The sequence below is a fragment of the Artemia sp. Qi Xiang Cuo genome, chromosome 20 (genome assembly GCF_049724085.1).
Source record: "Artemia sp. Qi Xiang Cuo chromosome 20, ASM4972408v1, whole genome shotgun sequence".
NCBI classification, from domain to species: Eukaryota; Metazoa; Arthropoda; class Branchiopoda; order Anostraca; family Artemiidae; genus Artemia; species Artemia sp. Qi Xiang Cuo.
Window position 1 is genome coordinate 7,579,663 of NC_142813.1, and position 16,829 is coordinate 7,596,491.

The window sequence follows — 16,829 nt, forward strand, 5'->3', positions numbered from 1 at the left end:
ACACTAAAGATCAATGAAGCCCTATTTAAAAATAGAATATTAATTTTTCTCTCTGTCCTAAAGAATGTTTATCCCTCAGACCTAAGATTAAAGAAGCCTTAATGTTTCTTAATTCTCCCCTTCGTGAATCAATAATTTCCCCTAGCGATTATGTAAATCAAGTTCACAGGAGCTATTTCTCAGGTTAAGCTAACAAAACAACAATTAAGCCATGTTTGTTTCTTAATTCCCCCTTCCTCAGACCTAAGATTAAAGAAGCCTTAATGTTTCTTAATTCTCCCCTTCGTGAATCAATAATTTCCCCTAGCGATTATGTAAATCAAGTTCACAGGTGCTATTTCTCAGGTTAAGCTAACCAAACAACAATGAAGCCATGTTTGTGTCTTAATTCCCCCCTTCCTCAGACCTAAGATTAAAGAAATCTTACTGTTTGTCAATTCTCCCCTTCATGAGTCAATAATTCTCCCTATCGATTATGTAAATCAAGTTCTCGGAAATCCACGTCCCCTTCAACTATGCAATCACGTTCTCGTACAGTCACTTCCCCTTAGAGTCCCAGATCAATAACATTGTTTCCCGTTAGAATACCATGCACAGGTGCAAGCTTCGCCACCGAGTTATTACACATAAAAACATCAAATAAATCAACCTTGGAAAAAGAGGTCATTGACCCCATTACGTAATCATTCTCCCTAGGGAGGCTATGCCCTTATTTGGTGCCCCGTCCGTATTCTATGCCCATATAAGGAGCCCCGTTCGGACTCAATAATGCATCTCTACTAATCACAGGGACGAAATTCCATTTCCGTTCCCTCGCCCCTCCCATCAGCATACGAGTTGCCACCAACAAGAGCTTGAGAATTTCTAGTTTATGCTTGTATCTTCGTTCTAATGTTAGCAAAATAATCACCAAACTTGTCACACAAGTCTTATCTATCCTCTATAACCACTCCTTCGATTTCAATTCGAGGGTCTTGAGTTCTCTGAGGCCCGTTAACCAGTTCATTAACAACTTTCCAAGTTCTTTTCGGATCTGCTTTATTTTCCTCAAAAAGTACCGAGTAATACTGTTTTTCTTTTTTTTTTTTTTTCAGTGATTTCGCCATATTCCGAAGCTGTTTAAAATGAGCATTATCTTCCTCCTTTGAAGATCTCGGAAAATCTTGAAACGCACTGTCACGCTGTTCAGATAAGTTAACTAGCTCTTCATCGGCCCATGGTTTTCTCGGCATATTTGGTCTCTTTCTGAGTGTCTTTACTGGACAAGTTTTGTCATATGCAGTAGTTATGGTACTAAATTGCTCAAAAGCATCACAGGGGTCATTCTGGTTCAATACAGATTCAAAACTTGTTGCACTTATTTCTTCTTTAAACTTCCGAATGTTTTCCGGCTTAATCTTTTTTTTTTTGCTTTTTCTGGCGTGACACTTGTAAATCTAAACTAAATACCACTGGAAAATGATCAAATGCCGAATTCACTACAATACTAGAAAACGCCTTTTGGATATACTTTGAAGAGACAAACACATTGTCAATCAGGGTAGCAGAGTGGTCCGTGATCCTAGTAGGAATTGTTACAGTGGGAAAAAGATCATTAGAAACCATAAAATTTAAAAATCTAAATTAAAACTACCTGTAGATAAAAGATCAAAATTAAAATCCCCCATACATATTAACTCTTGCTGCGACTTCTGAACTATCATTAGAAGACTTTGGAAACCTTCTGCGAATTCCTCATACGATGCACTTGGAAGTTTATAAACTACTGATAGGATGATTTTTCTCACACCATGCCTCATACCTATCTCAATTTCAATAGAAAATGTTTGTATCTTACCTTCTCTCCACATATCTCCTCCCTAGGTTCCCATTTAAGTAAATCACTTACTATCACACCGATTCCGCCACGGTTCACTGAAGCTCTACTCCTCGCGGTAAGCTGGTAGCCCGGAAAACTAAAAGACGAGCGAAGACCATCCTGCCTCAAAAAAGTTTCACAAAGGGCCATAACTTCGAGATTCCTGCATTTCAAAAGAAAATCAAATATCTCATCATAAGAAGAAGTAAGGTGGCAGTTCCACGAACACGCATTAAAACCAGCATTTTGCATAATTCCAAAATAAGAAGAATCAAAATATTTACTAAACTGCTAATGTCTATAACTCACTGCAGACTCTTCATTCGCCAAATCCGAAAGTAAATAACTATCAATATCAAACGGGCAACTTTTCAACTGCCTCAGCCTCGATGTGGTACCTATTGGTACATGACACATTTTTATATCTAATAAACACTTTCATGACCTTCATTGTGAGAAAAAAAATAATAATAATAATAAAATACGAAAAAGGTGCAGCTGTGTTTCTGGATCACGTAAATAATAATAAATGAAAAGAGAACAAAACATTGACAAACAATAAACCAAAACTACAAAATCACAGCAAGCAACTAAAAGCCAGTGACCGAATCCTCCGAGCAATGGTGTCCATTGGGAGTTTTGCAAGAATTAACCCATGATTAGACCAGACATTTCGAACTCAAAAACAATCCCTTACCGTTTTCAGAATGTCCCGACGGCGTTTCGATAGGGCCCCAGAGACGAAAAGTCCAGACTTAGCAAGTTTAGTTTTGCTCTTGAAAACTTTCTTTGCCCTTTTGCTGCTTCTCAATTTCACAAGCACTAGTACAACATATCTTTGGCTTTGTGAAGTAGAATTATTGAAACGGTAGCGGTATATACTCTGAATGTCATTTAGCGAAAAAACGGTGTGTGTTTTCTGTGTTATGATATTCATAGTTGTTGCTTTCAAATCTTCACCCGGTAACTGCTTCACACCGTTGAAAACTGGGCTATCTAGAAGCTTTTTTGTTCAAAATCATTTGTTGTACTTTCCATTTGTTCTACGCAATTTTCCAACCCTTGAACTTTTGCCTTCAATCTTTTGTATGACTGTGATATACTCTGAAACTTTGGTGTAAACTCAAGGGACACTGAGGCATAGATTTCACTAACTATCGTCTCGCAAGATTGCTTTAAGGAATCACCACTTTTCTGTTGTTTATCCCCGCACTTTTCTAAAACCTTCTCAGTAATTAATTCCATCATTGATTTTTACATTCTTGCAGCCTCATCCTCGCTAGCAACAATTCTCTCCAACAGCTGAGATAACGAGCTCGCTGGCTCGCTGATTTCAAGCGCAGCGTACGATTTGCTTTGTTTGTAGATTTCGGGAGAATTTTTAGCTTCTTCAAATGCAAACTTTGCTCCTTTTCCCGTTTTTTGTAACGTTTTGTTGATATTATCTTCATACGATACAAAACTTTTTTCAGTGAGCCTAATTTCCCTGTAATCTCCATAGCAGAAAACAATGAAATTTTCTCGGCCTTTGCTATCTTTAACGATCCGCAGGACTCTGACTGGCCATAACGGGAATCCTTGGAAATGAGCTAGGGCTAAATCAAACTTTAAAGGGCATCTTGAAGACACAAACGGGAAAAAATCCAAAATCACTTATCATTTACTGAGCAGGCCCACGGATGGCATTGGCGATCACCTTCATAGCGAGTCACCCGATGAACCCCGGAGACTTGCACACGTTTATTTCATTGTACTTTGGTATCCACAGCAACAGTTATAATATTATCCACTTATCCAAAGAAAATTGTTCACTGCTCTATACAGTATTGTACACAATTTCACTTGTTGCGCAATCAAATAAATATACAAACAATAACCCTCTTTGAAAACTGGCTAAACAATGAACATCTGACTTTCGTCGGTTATCCCAGATGCGGTAGGCTGTTTTCTTATTTCATCGCTATTTTATATTCATATAGGCAAGGAAGGGGTTTCTAGCTGGTTTAAGGACAGTGTTGAGCCCCTTCTCTCTACCCCTGTTTGGGGCTAGTTAAATCTACTGCATATTTTTTTCTCTTATAATGTCCTGCAAAATCAGTTATTTGATCCATTACTACGAAAGGTTTGTGACTGGTGGGTTACTTTCATACGCCGATTGACCCTGCGTTATTCACATTAGAGGGGCTTTCCACCTCCTCCATATGAATGTATGATTACAAGATGAGAGTGCTCTAGTTATGTTTCAAGACCACTAAAGATTGATCATTTGTCCCCTGGGAGTGTTTATACCTTTTTAAAAGATTGCACATATTTTCTCAGTGTCATAGTTTTTGATGCGTAACTTTTAACTTTATGAGTTTTATATATGTGGAATCACCATAAAAGGCAGATTCTTTTGATTCTATATATAAAGTTTCGGTTGCTGTTAGCCCTAGGCGCTCCTTAAATACAGTTGGTTACAAGGAACTGTTTGATTTTTAGAACTGGCAAAATTCACTCAATTTCTTTTCCGCTCGCCTTTCTTTTTTAATCCAAAGCAATCAGTTTCTACTATGGATTCATTGATAACTACTCAGTAAGCGAAATGAACAAAGTTTCATTTTCGGACTTCCGGAAGTAAATGGCAAAAAAAAATTTGGATGAATCCAAGAATGAATCCCCTAGAAATTTGAGAATGGTGCACTGCCACTGGCTAGCACTGACCAGACTATTTAAACACCGAAACCTATTTCACGCCACCAACCCCGCGGTTGAACAAAGACCGATACTCTCAGTAAGACTTTCATGGCTGTTCGTGGATATTTATGCAAGAGTGTCACGTAAGGGGCAGAAGAGCCACACTTGTCTTGAAGCCGCACTTTACCGACCACTGTTACCTAAATAATTCTATAAACAAAATTAGTATAAATGATAATTTATAGGATGGTCCGTTAATAGATCGCGCGAAGACCGTACTCAGATATGCTAATAGTTAAACAGGTATTTGAATGCCGCTATACAATATTCGGTAAATAGGCCTGTGCTATAGAATAGTTGTCAGTCTAGGCCTATGTTGCTGCCCTTACGTAAAAAGTGACGGTTTCCTGCTTAAATTTTTACTTGGATTTCATTTTGAGTTGTCAATGACTCATTTTCATTATAAATCGTAGTGTTAAAATGATAGCACATTAGGTATTGTACAGTTCCATGCTATAGAATGCTACGGACTTCTTTAGAAAAATGAAAGGTTTTAGTCAATATCTGAGTGTAAAAAGCTTATATGTTATAATTCTGCTTGGCGCTTTAGTTACTTATTTGATAAGAATGCAAAGAGTCCAGGATATCACAAAGTGCTTTTCTTTTGAAGAAATGGTGGCAGAAAAGGTTACTATGGAGGATGAGTGCCTTGTGAATTACGTAAAGAATAGAAGACTTAGCTATCCGTCAACGTTGCAATATAATCTAACAACTCGGACTGATCACACCAATTTGCATGTAACTCCACTAAGTTCGTTTCAAAGTTTCTTGCGTGATAAAGACGCTCCCTGGATTGAAGCCCTCATTGCAGTAGAAACATTTGTGCCAAAGGTACTACCTTTAAATAAAAAAGTATCTTTAATTATATATATATATGTATATATATATATATATATATATATATATATATATATATATATATATATATATATATATAAACCTACAAATACATCAGTTCTGGCAACGTCTATTTAATATTTTTAGCTTATGGAGCCCCAATTTTCGAGAATGTAGGTGGCATGGGCGCCCATATGGGGGGGGGGGGGGCCCCCCCCCCCCCCCCCCTGGCTGAATGATACTGCCTTATTTTTATATTTTTGTTCTGAGATTTCTATTATATAGCATCAAAAATGTCAATTAGACAAAGTTTGCCCCCCCCCCTGGAATTCAGCTTATGGGCGCCCATGGTAGGTGGAGGTAGTCTTTTTTAATTTTACCAGCGTCCAACCAGCAACTCGCAATGTTTCTACCTCATGAATAGGTAGAATATCTTGTAAATAAAAATGGGATTTGAGGAAGACTGATCAAAAAACAAGTGTTTCTTGTCAACATTGATTGCGTGGGCATTCTCTTATAGGTGCGACGCCGGGGACTAGTGGTAATTGTAATAGCAGTGGTAGCATACAGATATTAAACCTTATAATAAGAACCTTATATGCCCCCAGAGTATAACTTCCAACCCTTGCGCTGAGGGTTGTGGGGGGGGGGTTGTCATCTTCAAAGATCAATTTTCAAGAACTTAAGAGGACGTTTAACGAAATAGCCATCTCAAAATTTTGATTGAATTAGTAGGGGAAATGGTGGGTGTGAGAGGGGGGTTAGTTGCCCTTGAATCATTTTCGACTATTAAAAAGGGTACTAGCCCTTTCAATTTCCAATCGAAGGAGCCCTTTTTGAAGTTTCTACAACAACGCTTTTTATTAAAACCTTATATGCCCCTAGGGCATAACTTACAACCCTTAGCTTGAGGGCTGTGGGGGAGGGGCTGTCATCCTCAAAAGCCTAATTTCCAAAACTTTCAACTACGTTGAAAAAAATGACTGTCTCAAAATTTTGAATGGATGTGTTTGGGGAAATGGAGGACGTGAGAGGGGGATTAGTTACTCTCCAATCACTTTTGACTTTTAAAAAGGGCAATAGCCCTTTCAATATCCAATTGAGTGAGCCCTTTTTGACGTTTCTACGACAATGATATCTATAAAAACCTAATTTGGCCCCAGGGCATAACTTACAACCCTTGCCCTGAGGGGAGTGGGGGGTTTGTTATCCTTAAAGATATAATTTCCAGAACTTTCAACTACGTTGAACTTTGAGAAAATGGCTATCTCATAGTTTTGATTGGATGTGTTTGGGGAAATGGTGGGCGTGAGAGGGAGGTTAGTTGCCCTTCAATCACTTTCGACTATTAGAAAAAGCATTAGCTCTTTCAATTTCCAATCGAATGAGCCCTTTTTGAAGTTTCTTGGACAACTCTTTCTATAACATCCTTATATGCCCTCAGGGTATAGCTAACAACCCTTACCCTGAGGGCCGTGGGGGTGTTATCTTCCTCAAAGACCTGATTTTCAGAACTTTCAACTACGTTGCACAAAATGGCTATCTCAAAATTTTGATTGGATGTATTTGGGGAAAAGGTGGGCGTTAGATGAGGGTTAGTTGCCCTCCAGTCACTTTCGACTATTAAAAAGAGCACTAGCCCTTTGTATTTCCAATCGAATGAGCCTTTTTTGAAGTTTCTACGACAACACTTTCTTTAAAAATTTTATATGCCCCCTGGGCATAACTTACAACCCTTGCTATGAGGGCTGTTGGGGAGTGTCCTCCTCAAAAAGATAATTTCTATTTGGAAATCAACTACGCTGAACAGAATGGCAATATCAAAATTTTGATTGGATGTATTTTGGGAAATGGTTGGCGCGGAAGGGGTGTTAGTTGAATTCCAATCACTTACGACTATTAAAAAGGGCACTAGCCGCTCCAATTTCCAATTGAATGAGCCCTTTTAAAAGTTTCTACGACAACTCCTTCGATACGAAGTGCCCTCGTGATCCAACAGTGTGTTAACCGTGCCGCTGAGAATTTTCTGAAAAACGCTAAGGGAAGAACGAATCCATGGCTAAAGTAGAAAGGGGGGTACCAGCCCCACCCCTCACCCCTGCTGCCACCTACAACTTTTTTACATAATTTATGCATGTTCTTATGGTTTTTGTCAGTGAGAATGGAAAAACAGAATTTTTCTCACTTGAAAAAAAATGAATTTTCTCACATTGATGGATGTTTTCTTGGACGGTTATGTGTGTTGGTCAATTTATTTGATGTTTTTCATGGAAGTCAACAGCAATTCATGTCTGTTTTATGGTTTTTGTCAGTGAGAATGAAAAAACAGGAATTTTCTCACTTGGAAAAACAGGAACTTTCTCACTTGGAAAACCATAAACCACGTGGTCCTGTCACGAGTAGCACCTGTGAACTTGATTTACATAATCGCTAGGGGAAATTATTGATTCACGAAGGGGAGAATTAAGAAACATTAAGGCTTCTTTAATCTTAGGTCTGAGGGATAAACATTCTTTAGGTCAGAGAGAAAAATTAATATTCTATTTTTAAATAGGGCTTCATTGATCAATAGTGTCAGGAATTATAAATGAAATCACTTGATATCTTGGAATTATGCGGGAGTCTAAAGAGATAGAAATTCTATTTTTAAATACGGCTTCACTGAGCTTTAAGTCGGAGAAATAAATTGATATTCTAACGAAACCTTAATAGTTTAGCTAGGAAAATTTATGAGATGAAGAGATTAACGTAGGAAAGGGTTCCCTAGAAATTTGAAATGCGTTAGCGCAGAAATGCCAAACAAAAGGAACACACAGAAATTACGTTTAGGGATTATTTGGGCGAAACGGTTTTATCCATTTTATGGGATTATTTTGGCGAAATAGTTAGAGACATTTTGAAAGAAGATTTTAGGAAAGGTTTTAGAAGAGAATTCGAGGGTGGTCGTTATAATACACAAGTTGTATTTTAACAGTGTTGTGAAGTCCCCTACCCCAACCCCAAAGGGCCCCGATCATCCTACCCCAATCCAAAGGGTTCCAAACCCCATACCCCAATCCAGAAGAAACCCCCCGGTACCCAAAGGGTCCCAGGGCTCCCAAAGGGCCCCCGGACTCCCAAAGGCCCACACCCGGTCCCCAAAGCCCCCAAGGGCCCCAATCCCACAACCCCAATCCTCAAAGGTCCCCCAGGCTCCCAATGGGCCACCGGACCCCCAAAGGCCCTCCCCGGGTCCTCAAAGCTCCCCCAGGCTCCCAATGGGCCACCGGACCCCCAAAGAGCCCCTCCCCCCTTTGGTCCCCAAAGGGCCCCCTCCCTCTCCCTCCATCTCCCCCCCCTCCTTCCCATCCCCTCCCCTCCCCTCGCACCCATCCCCTCCCCCTCCTCCCCTCCCCTCCTCCCCTCCTCCCCTTCCCTCCCCCATTTTTTAATATTTTTTGTGCATTGAGACACAGAACGACCCTCCCCCCGGCCCCTCCCCCCCAAAAAAAAGGCCCCCCCCGACACCCCAAAGGCCTGATTTTTCAAAGTTCATTTTGAATTTATTTCGTTGAAATGCAAGAGTTGGAATATTTCAGTTGTGTTTCGTTGTGGTTTACCTTGTCACAGTTAAATTTTCCTGATTTTTCAAAGTTCATTTTGAATTTCTCTCATTGAAATACAAGAGCTGGACTATTTCAGTAGCTTTTTGTTGTGGTTTTACTTGTCACACTTAAATTTTTTTGATTTTTCAAATTTCATTTGAATTTATTTCGTTGAAATGCAAGAGTTGGAATATTTCACTAGTGTTTGGTTATGGTTTACCTTGTCACAGTTACATTTTCTTGATTTTTCGAAGTTCATTTTGAATTTCTTTCGTTGTAATGTAAGCGTTGGAATATTTCAGTAGTGTTTGGTTATGGTTTACCTTGTCACAGTTACATTTTCTTGATTTTTCAAATTCATTTTGAATTTCTATCGTTGAAATGCAAGAGTTGGAATATTTCAGTAGTATTTGGTTGTCGTTTACCATGTTACAGTTACATTTTCTTGATTTTTCAAAGTTCATTTTGAATTTCTTTCGTTGAAATGCAAGAGTTGGAATATTTCAGTAGTGTTTGGTTGTGGTTTACCTTGTCACAGTTACATTTTCTTGATTTTACAAAGTTCATTTTTAATTTCTTTCTTTTAAATGCAAGAGTTGGATTATTTCAATAGTGGTTGGTTGTGGTTTACCATGTCACAGTTACATTTTCTTAATTTTTAAAAATTCATTTTGAATTTATTTCGTTGAAATGCAAGAGTTGGAATATTTCAGTAGTGTTTGGTTATGGTTTACCATGTCACAGTTACATTTTCTTGATTTTTCAAAGTTCATTTTGAATTTCTTTCGTTGAAATGCAAGAGTTGGAATATTTCAGTTGTGTTTGGTTGTGGTTTACCATGTCACAGTTACATTTTCCTGATTTTTCAAAGTTTATTTTGAATTTTTTTCATTGAAATGCAAGAGTCGGAATATTTCAGTAGTGTTTGGTTGTGGTTTACCTTGTCACAGTTACATTTTCTTGATTTTCCAAAGTTTATTTTGAATTTCTTTCATTGAAATGCAAGAGATGTAATATTTATGTAGTGATTTATAGTTGTTTAACTTGTCACAGATACATAAAATTTTTGTATAAATTAACATTTTTAATTTATATATTTTAAATGGAATATATGGAATAGTTCTGGAGTGTTTGGTTGTGGTTTACCTTGTCACAGTTACATTTTCCTGATTTTTCAAAGTTTATTTTGAATTTCTGTCTTTGATATTCAAGATTTTTAATATTTCAGTTTTTTTTGTCTTTTTTTTAAATTGTATATTGTTGTTGATATCTTATTTTATTAGTTAATTTTTAATTTATTTCTTTTTAATTCAAGAGTTGGAATATTTCAATAGTGTTTTATCGTGGTTTACCTTGTCACAGTTACATTCCCTTAATTTTTCAAAGTTTATTTTGGATTTCTTTCGTTGAAATGCAAGAGTTGGAATATTTCAATAGTGTATGGTTATTGTATACCTTGTCACAGTTAAATTTTCTTGATTTTTGAAAGTTTATTTTGAATTTCTATCGTTGAAATGCAAGGGTTGGAATATTTCAATAGTGTTTTGTTGTGGTTTACCTAGTCACAGATCCATTATCTTGATTTTTAAAAGTTCATTTTGAATTTCTTTCGACTAAATTAAAGAGTTGGAATATTTCAATAGTGTTTTGTTGTGGTTTACATTCTAACAGTTACATTTTCTTAAACCATATCACAGTTACATTTTCTTGATTTTTTAATGTTCATTTTGGATTTCATTCGTTGAAATGCAAGAGTTAGTATATTTCAATAGTGTTTGGTCGTTGTTTACAATGTCACGGTTACATATTCATGATTTTTAAAAGTTAATTTTGTATTTATTTATCTGAAATGCAAGATTTGGAATATTTCAGTAGTGTTTGGTTGTGGTTTACATTGTCACAGTTACATTTTATTGATTTTTCAAAGTTCATTTTGAATTTCTTTCATTGAAATGCAAGAGTTGGAATATTTCAGTAGTGTTTGGTTGTGGTTTACCTTGTCACAGTTACATTTTCTTGATTTTTCAAAGTTCATTTTGAATTTCTTTCGTTGAAATGCAAGAGTTGGAATATTTCAGTAGTGTATGGTTATGGTATACCTTGTCACAGTTACATTTTCTTGATTTTTCAATGTTCATTTTGAATTTCTTTCGTTGAAATGCAAGAGTTGGAATATTTCAGTAGTGTTTGGTTGTGGTTTACCTTGTCACAGTTACATTTTCTTGATTTTTCAAAGTTCATTTTGAATTTCTTTAGTTGAAATGCAAGAGTTGGAATATTTCAGTAGTGTTTGGTTGTGGTTTACCGTGTCACAGTTACATTTTCTTGATTTTTCAAAGTTCATTTTGAATTTTATTCGTTGAAATGCAAGAGTTGGAATATTTTAGTAGTGTTTGGTTGTGGTTTACCTTGTCACAGTTACATTTTCATGATTTTTCAAAGTTCTTTTTGAATTTCTTTCGTTGAAATGCAAGAGTTGAAATATTTCAGCAGTGTTTGGTTGTGGTTTACCTTGTCACAGTTACATTTTCTTGATTTTTCAAAGTTCATTTTGAATTTCTTTCATGGAAATGCAAGAGTTGGAATATTTCAGTAGTGTTTGATCGTGGTTTACTTTATCACAGTTACATTTTCTTGATTTTTCAAAGTTCATTTTGAATTTCTTTCCTTGAAATCCAAGAGTTGGAATATTTCAGTAGCGTTTGGTTGTGGTTTAACTTGTCACAGTTACATTTTCTTGATTTTTAAAAGTTCATTTTGAATTTCTTTCGGTGAAATGCAAGAGTTGGAATATTTCAGTAGTGTTTGGTTGTGGTTTAACTTGTCAAAGTTACATTGTCGTGAATTTTCAAAGTTCATTTGAATTTCTTTCCTTGAAATGAAAGAGTTGGAATATTTCAGTAGTGTTTGGTTATGGTTTACCTTGTCACAGTTACATTTTCTTGATTTTTCCAAGTTCATTTTGAATGTCTTTCGTTGAAAAGCAAGAATTGGAATATTTCAGTAGTGTTTGCTTGTGTTTTACCTTGTCACAGTTACATTTTCTTGACTTTTTAAAGTTCATTTGAATTTCTTTCAGTGAAATGCAAGAGTTGGAATATTTCAGTAGTTTCTGGTTATGGTTTACCTTGTCACAGTTACATTTTCTTGATTTTTCAAAGCTCATTTTGAATTTCTTTCATTGAAATGCAAGAGTTATAATATTTCAGTAGTGTTTGGTTGTGGTTTACATTGTAACAGTTAAATTTTCTTGATTTTTAAAAGTTCATTTTGAATTTCTTTCTTTGAAATGCAAGAGTTGGAATATTTCAGTAGTGTTTGGTCGTGGTTTACCTTGTCACAGTTACATTTTCATGATTTTTCAAAGATCATTTTGAATTTCTGTCGTTGAAATGAAAGAGTTGGACTATTTCAGTAGTGTTTGGTTGTGGTTTACCTTGTCACAGTTACATTTTGTTGACTTTTCAAAGCTCATTTCGAATTTCATTCATTGAAAAGCTATAGTTGGAATATTTCAGTAGTGTTTGCTCATGGTTTACCTTGTCACAGTTACTTTTTCTTGATTTTTTAAAGTTCATTTGAATTTCTTTTGTTGAAATGCAAGAGTTGGAATATTTCAGTAGTGTTTGGGCGTGGCATACCTTTTCAAAGTTACATTTTCATGATTTTTCAAAGTTCATTTTGAATTTCATTCATTGAAATGCAAGAGTTGGAATATTTCAGTAGTGTAGGGTTATGGTATACCTTGTCACAGTTACATTTTCGTGATTTTTCAATGTTCATTTTGAATTTCTTTCGTTGAAATGCAAGAGTTGGAATATTTCAGTAGTGTTTGGTTGTGGTTTACCTTGTCACAGTTACATTTTCTTGATTTTTCAAAGTTCATTTTGAATTTCTTTCGTTGAAATGCAAGAGTTGGAATATTTCAGTTGTGTTTGGTTGTGGTTTACCTTGTCACACTTACATTTTCTTGATTTTTCAAAGTTCATTTGAATTTCTTTCCTTGAAATGCAAGAGTTAGAATATTTCAGATGTGTTTCGTTTTGGTTTACCTTGTCACACTTACATTTTCAGGATTTTTCAAAGTTCATTTTTTATTTCTTTCGTTGAAATGCAAGAGTTGGAATATTTCAGTAGTGTTTGATTGTGGTTTACCTTGTCACAGTTACATTTTCTTGATTTTTCAAAGTTCATTTTGAATTTCTTTCGTTGAAATGCAAGAGTTGGAATATTTCAGTAGTGTTTGGTTGTGGTTTACCTTGTCACAGTTACATTTTCTTGATTTTTCAAAGTTCATTTTGAATTTCTTTCGTTGAAATGCAAGAGTTGGAATATTTCAGTAGTGTTTGGTTGTGGTTTACCTTGTCACAGTTACATTTTCTTGATTTTTCAAAGTTCATTTTGAATTTCTTTCGTTGAAATGCAAGAGTTGGAATATTTCAGTAGTGTTTGGTTGTGGTTTACCTTGTCACAGTTACATTTTCTTGATTTTTCAAAGTTCATTTTGAATTTCTTTCGTTGAAAAGCAAGAGCTGGAATATTTCAGTAATGTTTGGTTGTGGTTTACCTTGTCACAGTTAAATTTTCTTGATTTTTTCAAAGTTCATTTGAATTTCTTTCATGGAAATGCAAGAGTTGGAATATTTCAGTAGTGTATTGTTATGGTTTACCTTGTCACAGTTACATTTTCTTGATTTTTCAAAGTTCATTTTGAATTTCTTTCGTTGAAATGCAAGAGTTGGATTATTTCAGAAGTGTTTCGTTGTGGTTTACCTTGTCACAGTTACATTTTCTTGATTTTTCAAAGTTCATTTTGAATTTTCTTCATTGAAATGCAAGAGTTGGAATATTTCAGTAGTGTTTGGTTGTGGTTTACCTTGTCACAGTTACATTTTCTTGATTTTTCAAAGTTCATTTTGAATTTCTTTCGTTGAAATTCAAGAGTTGAAATATTTCAGTAGTGTTTGGTTGTGGTATACCTTGTCACAGTTACATTTTCTTGATTTTTCACAGTTTATTCTGAATTTCAATCATTGAAGATGAAGAGATGGAATATTTCAATAGTGTTTGCTTATGTTTTAACTTGTCACAGTTATATTTTCTTGATTTTTCAAAATTATTTTTAATTTATATATTTTAAATGAACAAGTTGGAATATTTAAGTAGTGTTTGGTTGTCGTTTACCATGTCACAGTTACATTTTCCTGATTTTTCAAACTTCATTTTGAATTTCTTTCGTTGAAATGCAAGAGTTGGAATATGTCAGTAGTGTTTGGTTGTGGTTTACCTTGTCACAGTTACATTTTCTTGATTTTTCAAAGTTCATTTTGAATTTCTTTCGTTGAAATGCAAGAGTTGGAATATTTCGCTAGTGTTTGGTTGTGGTTTACCTTGTCACATGTACACACATGTATACACATGTACACACATGTGCTTATTATGAGTGCTCATGATAAGTTAACCTAACCTTTTCCGGTGAGTATGGTTAGGTTAGACTAGATTAAGTTAGGTTAGATTAGACTAGGTTAGGTTAGCCTACGTATGCTTCACTTAGGTTAGCTTAGGTTAGGTGAGAGACATGCGAAAAGTTAGGTGTATGATTAGGTTAGGTTAGGTTAGGATTAAGTTAGGCTAGGTTAAGTTAGGTTAGGCTAGGTTAGCCTACGTACGCGCGCGTACGTAGGCTAACCTAGCCTAACCTAACTTAACCTAACCTAACTTAATCTAACCTAACCTAACCTAATCATACACCTAACTTTTTGCATGTCTCTCACCTAACCTAAGCTAACCTAAGTGAAGCGTACGTAGGCTAACCTAACCTAGTCTAATCTAACCTAACTTAATCTAGTCTAACCTAACCATACTCACCGGAAAAGGTTAGGTTAACTAATCATGAGCACTCATGATAAGCACATGTGCGTACATGTGTATACATGTGTGTACATGTGACAAGGTAAACCACAACCAAACACAAGCGAAATATTCCAACTCTTGCATTTCAACGAAAGAAATTCAAAATGAACTTTGAAAAATCAAGAAAATGTAAGTGTGACAAGGTAAACCACAACCAAACACTACTGACATATTCCAACTCTTGCACTTCAACGAAAGAAATTCAAAATGAAGTTTTAAAAATCAGGAAAATGTAACTGTGACACGGTAAACGACAACCAAAGACTACTGAAATATTCCAACTCTTGCATTTCAACTATAGAAATTCAAAATTAATTTGAAAAATCAAGAAAATTTAACTGTGACAAGGTATACCATAACCAAACACTACTGAAATATTCCAACTCTTGCATTTCAACGAAAGAAATTCAAAATGAACTTTGAAAAATCAAGAAAATGTAACTGTGACGAGGTAAAACCCAACCTAACACTACTGAAATATTCCAACTCTTGCATTTCAATGAAAGAAATTCAAATTAACATTGAAAAATCAACAAAATGTAACTGTGACAAGGTAAACCATAAGCAAACACTACTGAAATATTCCAACTCTTGCTTTTCAACGAAGGAAATTCAAAATGAGCTTTGAAAAATCAAGAAAATGTAACTGTGACAAGGTAAACCACAACCAAACACTACTGAAATAGTCCAACTCTTGCATTTCAAAGACAGAAATTCAAAATGAACTTTGAAAAATCATGAAAATGTAACTGTGACAAGGTAAACCACGACCAAACACTACTGAAATATTCCAATTCTTGCATTTCAACAAAAGAAATTCAAAATGAACTTTGAAAAATCAATAAAATATAACTGTGACAAGGTAAATCACAACCAAACACTTCTGAAATAATCCAACTCTTTCATTTCAACGAAAAAAATTCAAAAAGAACTTTGAAAAATCAAGAGAATGTAACTGTGACAAGGTAAACCATAACCAGACACTACTGAAGTATTCCAACTCTTGCATTTCAACGAAAGAAATTCAAATGAACTTTGAAAAATCAAGAAAATGTAACTGTGACAAGGTAAACCACAAGCAAACACTACTGAAATATTCCAATTCTTGCTTTTCAACGAAAGAAATTCAAAATGAACTTTGAAAAATCAAGAAAATGTAACTGTGACAAGGTAAACTACAACCAAACACTACTGAAATATTCCAACTCTTGCATTTCAACGAAAGAAATTCAAAATGAACTTTGAAAAATCAAGAAAATGTAACTTTGACAAGGTAAACCACAACCAAACACTACTGACATATTCCAACTCTTGCATTTCAACGATAGAAATTCAAAATGAACTTTGAAAAATCAAGAAAATGTAACTGTGACAAGTTAAACCACAACCAAACGCTACTGAAATATTCCAACTCTTGCATTTCAACGAAAGAAATTCAAAATGAACTTTGAAAAATCTAGAAAATGTAACTGTGACAAGGTAAACCACGACCAAACACTACTGAAATATTCCAACTCTTGCATTTCAACGAAAGAAATTCAAAATGAACTTTGAAAAATCAAGAAAATTTAACTGTGACAAGGTAAACCACAACCAAACACTGCTGAAATATTCCAACTCTTGCATATCAACGATTGAAAATCTAAATGAAAAATTAAAACTAAAGAATAAGTACATTTGCCAAGTTAAACCACGATAAGACACTACAGAAATATTCCAACTCGTTCTTTTCAACGAATGAAATTCAAAATGAACTTTGAAAAACCAAGAAAATGTAACTGTGACAAGGTAAACCATAACCAAACACTACTGAAATATTCCAACTCTTGCATTTCAACGAAAGAAATTCAAAATGAACTTTGAAAAATCAAGAAAATGTAACTGTGACAAGGTAAACCACA

At 35.3% G+C, this 16,829-nt stretch overlaps 1 protein-coding gene across 2 annotated transcripts in view; it reads left to right on the forward strand.

The window, feature by feature from the left end:
- Window positions 1-16,829, forward strand: part of LOC148939828 (lipase maturation factor 2-like) — a 174,613-nt gene that overhangs the window by 40,236 nt on the left and 117,548 nt on the right. The window lies entirely within an intron of this gene.